Consider the following 9401-nt stretch of genomic DNA (forward strand, 5'->3'; position numbering starts at 1 on the left):
AATAGAAGCCTTTAAGAAGTAAGTAGCCCAATATCAAATGAAGTGGACAGTAGTGGGCATGATATATGTGATTTTATAATTTATTAACTAAGGTTAAAAAGGTAAAATAATAATAAGTAATATATATGTTATAATATATGATAATTAAACAAAGTGCTCATATTATTTCCACCATAGCCGAATATAAACAAAAGAAAAGAAATAGGAGAAGTTAGGTTCGACCATCTGCCAAGCTAAAATTAAGGTTCGTTCTTTGTCAGTTTTTGATAATTTCTATGTTTTTGAGATCGTTGCTTCGAGTACTACAAAACCAATGCTTGAATTTTTTATTTTGATGAACATTTTGAGTTGTGCCATTGTTGATTGCCTGTGATTTTTGTTGTTTGATGATGAAAAATGAAAGATATGTTTTAGATTAACATATTTTGTATTGGAGTTTTTGATGATTTTGAGTAATTAGGACTTAATTACAAAAATAATAATTTGAGGGACTAAACTGTGAAATTGATAAAATATATGGACTTGTATAGGCATGGGTACCATTCAGCCTAACATGGGTGTTTTGAAATTTTGTGTATTTTGTGTTTTGTGCAATAGGGACTAAATTGTAAAAATTGTAAATGTTAGGGGTAAAATGGTAATTTGCCTATTTATGTGTTTTTGGACTAAATTGAATGAAAATATATTTGAATGAGCTTAATTTTAACATGTTTATATCAAGAACCAAAGAAATCGGATTTGGACTGGGGAACCGTCTCATTTTACGACATCCGAGGTAATTTTATAAGAAAATAGACGTATTTATTGGTAATTTAAAGTTATATTTACATGCTGTTATGAAATGTTAGAAACTAAATATACTATGGCCAAATATGATTAAATGTGATTAAATGTGGCTACTACACTTCCGAGTTCAATTCGACCGAGTTACGATGTCTGAAAGCCCTGTATGAACCATAAGAATAGTTAGGATACATATGTCATGACATAGGATTCTGATATATGTGTGCGACTAAGTCCATGGCATTAATTTGTGATTCTGATATGTGTTTACGAGTAAGACCCTATCCGAGAGAGTGGCATCGATTTGTGGCTACATGTAAGAGCACGTCTGGGACGTTTGCATTGTATAACTTATGTAATTTTTCGAGTGGCCTATCCAATTTTGAATGGTTCATTGGGAAAAAATAAGTCGAGTGTGAGTATGTAAATCGGACTAAATGGTCAGGTATGAGTTAGTTCGATAATTAACAAAAAAATAAGGTAAGTGTATCTGGCTTATTGCATATTATTGAATGAGTGTTAATTTTGTGTATGTGTATTTATGTGTACTCAGTCAAATGACTAATATATGTACATGAGACTATATTGTGATATATGAGTTTATGTATTTACTAGTATGTGAATTAGGTACCTAATGATTATTCAACCTTTAATTTAAATAATGATTTGTTAATTTTGATTATATAAGCATTCGATTAAGGTGATAATATAATTGTATACAAATGTATATGATTATATGTATGTAACATGAATATATAAGTTCCTGGAATTAAATGTGAATTGATATAATACTCTAGTTTAATTTGGTTAAGTTGAACAAGTCATTGAATTGTTTATTTTCTTATGACTGACTAAGCTTTGAGAGCTTACACCCTGTGTTATGTTTACTCTATTTTATAGATTTTGAAGTCAAGCTACAAGCTTGGGGATCGTCAGCCAAGTTCATCACATTGTCTACTGCTTTGGAACCTTTAAGCTAAACTTAAATTATGGCATGTATAGGCTGGTTTTGGAGTTAGTTATTTTGGAAATGAATGTATATTCCAGCCATGCGAAAATGGCTAAATTCTTAAGTTGATTTTGGTTGTGCTTTGGTTGTGGTTATTTTTCTCTACTTGAATTTGGTTATGTATGACCATGGTATGAGCTCATTAGGGTTAATATGTTGTGAGTGAATGAAACTTTAGTTAAGTTTATGTGAGTTATGTGCGTTGAAATAGTTGATGATTTAGGTAGTACCTATGGTTGCTTCGGTTATAGTTTTTGCATGAGTATAAATATATATATATGGAAACGATTGTTATATTTTGTTAAAGTGTTATTATATGCATTGCTGCCAAGGAATATTCAGAAATATTCTAGTGTGATTGGGATTGGTTTTGTTACATGTATTATATGTTATGTTTGGCTATTTTGTATGGTTTACTAACGATTTAAATTTTTGACAAATAATTTGGCATGTGAGTTGAATTAAAAAAATAATGCCTAGGTTGGTATGTATTCAGCCTTGATAATTAAATTATTTTGGGAACTATGTTATTATGTTTATGAGGTGATTTTAATGGATAATGTATGTGCATGATTGGTTATAAGACAAGAATGAATGATATGGTTATAACCAACTTGATTATAGGAATATGTTTATGTATATAATGGATTGACTTGTCTGTAATATGGTACTTGTCCCTGTTAATATACTTTGGGTAAATAATGTGGTTTGAAGTATGTATGTATGTGAGTCTAAGAAGCATATATAAATTGTAACACCTTGATTTTGGGCCTAGTTGGAACAGTGGTTTCGGGACCAAAAATTTGATGATGAAAATTTTATTTTTTATTATATTTTTATGGTCTACGATTTCATGGAATAATTTCGTGAAAATTTCATTCGAAAATTTTGACGTTTGGGCACTTAATTTAGTCAAAATGACTAAATCGTAAAAAGTGAAAAAGTTTAGTTCTACATACTAAAGGTGCCAATTGTTATGAAATTTTAAATTGAGGGTCCTTAAATGGAAATTAGACCATTGGTTAATTGCTGGACAAAAATAGACATGAAATGGGTGTAACAAAATATTTTTAAGTTAGGGGTATTTTGGTAAACTAATAATTAAAAGAATTTTTTTTGAATGAATAATTAAAAGAATTAAAAAGGGAAATAAGAAAAATTAGCTATCATCTTCTTCATACAACCGTTTCTACCAGCAGCAGCCATGGTTAAGGTTTGTTCAAACTCCCAAACTCGATTACATGTGCTCACTAGCCCCGTTTTTAAAGTTCTTTACATTTTTGAAATCCCGGTAACTTGGTTAAGCTTATTCTAGCAATAATTTAACCTAGGGTTTATATTTGGAAAAATACCCATAGGTGAAATATGTTTATTTTGATGTTTTATGGTAGAATATGAAGCTTGAAATTGTGTTAAACAACTTTTGCTAAGCGATTTCACATGAAAACGAGTAAAATGACATAATCGGTAAAAATATCTAATGTTCATAAGTACATGTTACAGTGCAAATTTTATGTTGCTATAGAAAGAAAAAATGATCAGCATGTCATAAAACATAAGAAAAATAGGATGAAGTTTAATTTACGAGCCTAGGGGCAAAAATGTAATTTTGACAAAGTTTAGGGGCAAAATTGTAATTTTGCTAAAATATGATTTTGGGTTAATTTGAATAATGTGAGTCCTAATTAGGCTATATTTGAAATGATAAAGCCAGGAAAAATCAAAATTCAAGCTAAAATCGAAAATATCAAGTTTTGGACAAAATGGTAAAAATGGTCATTTTCGCATACGAGGTAAGTTCATATGATTTTTAATAATGCAATTTGTAATTTAATGTTATTGCCTTGATATTAAATGAGATGTAAGTTCAGGTGTAAATGTAGTAACATAATTGTCATTTTAAGAAATTTAATGTTATTTATACGATATGATGATTATTATCATGAAATATTATGCTTTGTGGATTATTATTTTGTAATATGCAAATCATGTGAGCTACTTGATAAATATGAAATGCTATCAAGTATCGGTTTCTACATTCCATGGAAGACAACAAAGATGTGTGATTGTGGAAAATTCTGTTTGAATCTTGGGAATAGATTACGATACAAGTGACATGTCAGTAGGATATTTGAGTTCCGAACTCGTTGAGTTGAGTCCGAGTTTGTGAGATGTAACTAGGCATCCGAACTCATTGAGTTGAGTCCGAGTTCATTTATGAATGCTTACACCCGGGCTCATTCAGTTGAGTCCGAGTTCAATTATGGGTGGGTTACATGGTAGCTTGGCTACACATATATTCCGCAGGCTATTGAGTTTGTCTAGCTGTGGGCATGGCACTTATGTGCATGCATTCCGTGTATCTGATTATATTACGAGTATTCAACGGGTAATTTGGCGAAATATTCGTTGATGATCCCAATGAGATAAGCCATTGGTGAGTATGTCTCTGAGTTATGTTACAAGTTGTACATGTATGTACACTAAACTTATGTGTGATGCCCTGACATGTGATGATCTATGATGTATATAGTATTTGGTGAATATTATGAAAATGACATGATTTGCAATAAGTCCTTGATACTTGATGACATTGAGATTATGGATTTATGCTTATGAAACATAATTATGTGTTCTTACCATTATGGATGAAATGGTATTGTATGGATTTAGTGAATAATAGTAATTGTTTCACATAGAAGAAACGGTATATGCAATCGAAATTTATATTATGAGATATTTAAATTGTTCTGAGACAGAGTCTGAATGAATTCGTAATCCCCTATTTCGATGTGAGAAAATCATTAAGAACTGTATAAAAATAATTATAGATTGTAATTTATATTATCAAAATCCTTAATGAGTCTATTCTCTCGAAAGATAGATGAGAGAATTATCTGAATTCTGTATCATGAGAAAAATAACTTTTAGTGAAGAGAGGTCAGAACTGTTGGGCAGCAAAACAGGGAAAACTTTAATGAACAAACTGTACTAATTGGCTAAACCAAAAATTCTGGAAATTTTATTGGAGAAAGGTATATGAGCCTAGTTTCGATGAAAATTAACGAAACATAATTTGGAGTCTCGTAGCTCCAGATATAAATGAATTAGTAATTGTAACTCGGGAAAGTAGCTTAACCTGAACAAGAGTAAATTGTACAATTATGATGTTTTACCTTAAAAAAAACATGTGGGTAATTGCTTATTAACTTCATATGGACTTACTAACCGTAAAGCTTACCCCTCCTCTCTACTTCTTTAGTTTTGGCAGGTCAGCTCGGGGTTGGAGATCGTCGGAGGAAAAATCACACTATTAATCTATCATTTTTGGGAGAATTAATTCAAATATTAGAAATATCAAGTGAGTGGCATGTATAGGAAGTTGGTTTGTGATATGTATTATTATTATGACTTTTACCATATGTATCAGTCTGCATTGAGTTATCATATATGATCATGAGATGTGGTCCTTATCCGTTATGGTTTGTAAGTTTAATTAATCATTCCATGTCTTGTATTTTTATGTGATGATATAGTTAGCTTTGTTTGTTATGCATGATTGGTAATACATTAGGTAAGCTAAAGATGCAGGCCAGTGGATCATGAATTAAATGGAAATGAATAATGTTGCCTTGAATATGGATGTTTAATGGACAAATTGGTAACTACATTATGATGGTATAAAATGAGAATAAGATTTCGTATGTCTAGTTCCAGTTAATGTAAGAATGTATATTATATACAGGATGGTAAGCAAATATGTTTAAAGTGAATGACATGTTTGATCGCGTTATTTCGGGATAGGTTTTAAATATTTATAATTAATCGTTCTTGAAGCTAACTATTATTGCGATGTAGGCAAGTGTACCTATCGAACAGTAGTATAGTTTTAGCAAGACCGGATTGTCGAACCCAAAGGAATTAAAAGTACTAGTAATGACCGTCTTTTTATTATCTAGCCTAAGAATAAAGAGGTTTTGTTTTAACTAACTAATTATCTAAACTAAGAACTCACAGAAAGTAGAATTGGGGAATTGCTTTTGGGAAAATCGATTGATTGAGACAATGCCTAAGGAAAAATCCACCTAGACTTGCTATTTTAGCTCCGAATCGGACGATTTATTTATTTAACTTGTTCCGTAGAGATCCCTAAGTTATGTTATTATCCCTATTCAAGACTAATAACATCTAATCCCTAGGTTGAATAATTGAGACCTTTCTCTAATTAACATCCTAGGGTTGCATTAACTCGATCTATGGATCCCTTTATTAGGTTTCACCCTAATCCGGCAAAATCTTGTCACCCTATGTCTAGGCACACAAACAACTCCGCTTAATTATGACAAATATATTCTTAGATAGGGTCTATTCCTCCTCTGAATAAGAGCTTATCTTGAATCAGTATCCTGGGATATCAAAACAAGAATTAAGAACACATAATTAAGAACTAGTTAAATATTTATCATACAATTCAGAAAATAATAACAAGATTCGTCTTAGGTTTCATTCCCCTTAGGTATTTAGGGGTTTTAGTTCATAACTAAATAAGAAAACATCTCAGAATAATAAAGAATACAAAACATAAAGAAAGCCCAAAACTCCTGAAAGGGGAATTGAGGAGAGATCTTCAGTCCTGATGATGAATCCGTCTTCTGAGACGGATCAATCGGCTTCCTTGGAGTAATTCCTTCCTTCCTCCCTGTGTGTCTCCCTTTCCTTCCTCCTCTAGGGTGTATTTATAGGCTTTGGAATGCCTAAGAGCCCTCAAAATTAGCCTTTTCCGAATTGGACTCAACTTTGGCTCGGCAGGGACACGCCCGTGTAACACGCCCGTGTGCGATTACTTCAGGCCGTGCTCGAGCCTGCCAAATTGACATGGCCGTGTGGTATGCCCGTGTGAGGAGGTCCAGGCCGTGTTGATTTCGTACTTTGGCCCATTTTCTCCGTTGTTGGCCCGTTTCTCGTTCTTTTCACTCTCCTATGCTCTCCTAAGTATAAAATATGAAATTAAAGCATTAGGAGCATCAAATTCACCAATTCTAAGGGAAAATCATCCATAAAATGCGTTAAGCATGGGGTAAAAATATGTATAAATTACGGTTTATCAAATACCCCCACACTTAAGCATTTGCTTGTCCTCAAGCAAAATCCTCAACTCATAATCAGAATAAATTCTTCTCAATTTATAATTTCTATTGATAATATCTCAAAATAATCCATAGGTAATCATACATTGAGAATTCAACTAAAAGAACATAAAAGTTTCAAACATTCCAAGTTGAGTATTTAATCATGCAAACATAGGTGTCTCCCCTCATCTAAGTAATTACCTTTGATTCAGAATATCATAGAGTTTCACATCCTCACTAAAGATTCACTCAAATCACTCGAGGTGCTTTAAGGACAATAATTGAAGCACTCAATATTCAATATTGAAAAATTATTACCATAGGCTTGCATGAAAATCAAATCTCCACCACTATAAATTGAGATGATACATCAATCAAAAGATCTTCAGAGGGTTGTAATGAGGCTTGGTTAGGGGGTGTGGTCACAGGCTGAAGGCAAAAGTTAGAATCGAGATTGAATTGAAAAATCACTTATTTAGAAAAATATTTAATATCACTTGCGTACAACAGAGCTTCTTCTCAGAATATAGAATTAAATACTTAAGCTCAAAAACAAAAGATTACTACGACTAATACGTATACATTTTTTTAAGAACACATAATTAAAAAATAGAATAAAACATAGTTAAGCAACTATTTCAATTCAAATCTCGAAAAAAATGGGGATAAAATTAATTTAGGGGATTTCAACAATAATAGGTTAAGGGTTAATATTAAAGGTAATACAAGAATTGGTTTGTTAGGCTCAAGGGGGTTTACTAGGGGTTAATAGTGGAGGTAGGCTTTTCATGGCATGAGTGGGTTAATCCTAAGTGCCTTAATCATTTTGACATATCAAATCAAATGGTGTGGTCTTGACATGCATAATCAAGTAAGTTCTAGAATAACAGTTCAATATTGACGCACTCAAAGTAATAATAAAAGTGAGGATAAAAAAATTAATAGATGCTCAAAAGGCTCAAAAATCTCACAAAAATTATGGCTTTTTGATGTTTAGAACTTGTGAATTCCAACTCAAAGTAATACCTAAACTTTGGGGAAACAACCTAAAATTTTAAATTCTTAAAAATCAACTTATCATGATCGATTCTCTAATGTCTTAAAGTTTAAACAGTCAATGCATAAATGCCTATGTTTTAATTCAAGATATATCAATCAAAATCATAAATCAATCAAAATTTATCCTAAATATGATATGAGAGCTTTTCAAGAGAACAAGACAGTCATTCAGGGATTTTTCTGATAATGAAATAAATACCCCCCACACTTAAGATGTACATTGCCCTCAATGTACAAAGATAGATATTAGAATATAAAAATAAGATAGGGTGTAACACCCATCACCCATATCCAACGTCGAGACAGGGTTCGAGGTGTTAGCGGACTTAAACATTCACAACAACACATAACATATTACTAACCATGCATGGCAAACAAGCATATGCACATCACCAATATTAAACATAACATAAATAGCTAGATTTATAATTCAGAATCATTAGCTCACTAAAGACCAATATATTTGGCCAATTTATACTAACACATGTTATAAAACTAGGTCCCTATACATGTCACTCACTTGATAATTCTAGCATATGTGTTTATATTGTCAAGGTATTGGCTTGATAGTGTGATGCTACCTCCGATGATCTCCAACCCTGAGCTAACCTGACAACACTAAAAGAAATGGAAAGGAGGGGGTAAGCTTTACGCTTAGTAAGCTCGTATGAAATAATAATAAGCAATTTACTAACATGCTTTCCATAGTAAAACTAACCCAATTGTGCATTTACACATGTTTTGGTTAAGCTGCTTTCTTGAGTCACAGTCACTAAATCATTTATATCTAGAGTTACAGAACTCCAAATTAAGATCTGTAAATTTTTCCCAGAAACTAGACTAATATATCTTTCCACCATAAAATTTTCAGAATTTTTGGTCCAGCCAATAAGTACAGTTTATTATTCAAAGTCTCCCCTGTTTGTCTGTTTAATAGCTTCGACCTTTCTTCACTAAAATTTATTTATCTCATAGTACGGGACTCAGATAATGTTTCCATTTGTTTCTATTAAAATTAGACTCATCAAAGATTCTAAAGATATAAATTATAACCCATAATTATTTATCTACAAAATTTTAACAATTTTTCTAATTCAAAATAGGGAATCTCAAATTCATTCTGTCACCGTCTCACAAAAATTAGAATATCACATAATATGCAACTCTTTTGCTCCCCCTGTTTCTTTTACATGAAAATATAATCATTAAGCTTTAATTACATAATTTATTTGAAATTTAATTCAACTTACAAAAGTTTTGGTGAATTTTCAAAGTCACACAACTACTGCTGTCCAATACTATTTTACTACTAAAATTCACTCTTACATAATTTCACTTAATCCATTTTTCTTATCGAAGTTCACTCAAATATCGAGCATATTGCTCAAAATTTTCTTAAACATATACCTGCACTTATTCAT

This window comes from Gossypium hirsutum, chromosome A08 (genome assembly GCF_007990345.1).
Source record: "Gossypium hirsutum isolate 1008001.06 chromosome A08, Gossypium_hirsutum_v2.1, whole genome shotgun sequence".
Taxonomy (NCBI): Eukaryota; Viridiplantae; Streptophyta; class Magnoliopsida; order Malvales; family Malvaceae; genus Gossypium; species Gossypium hirsutum.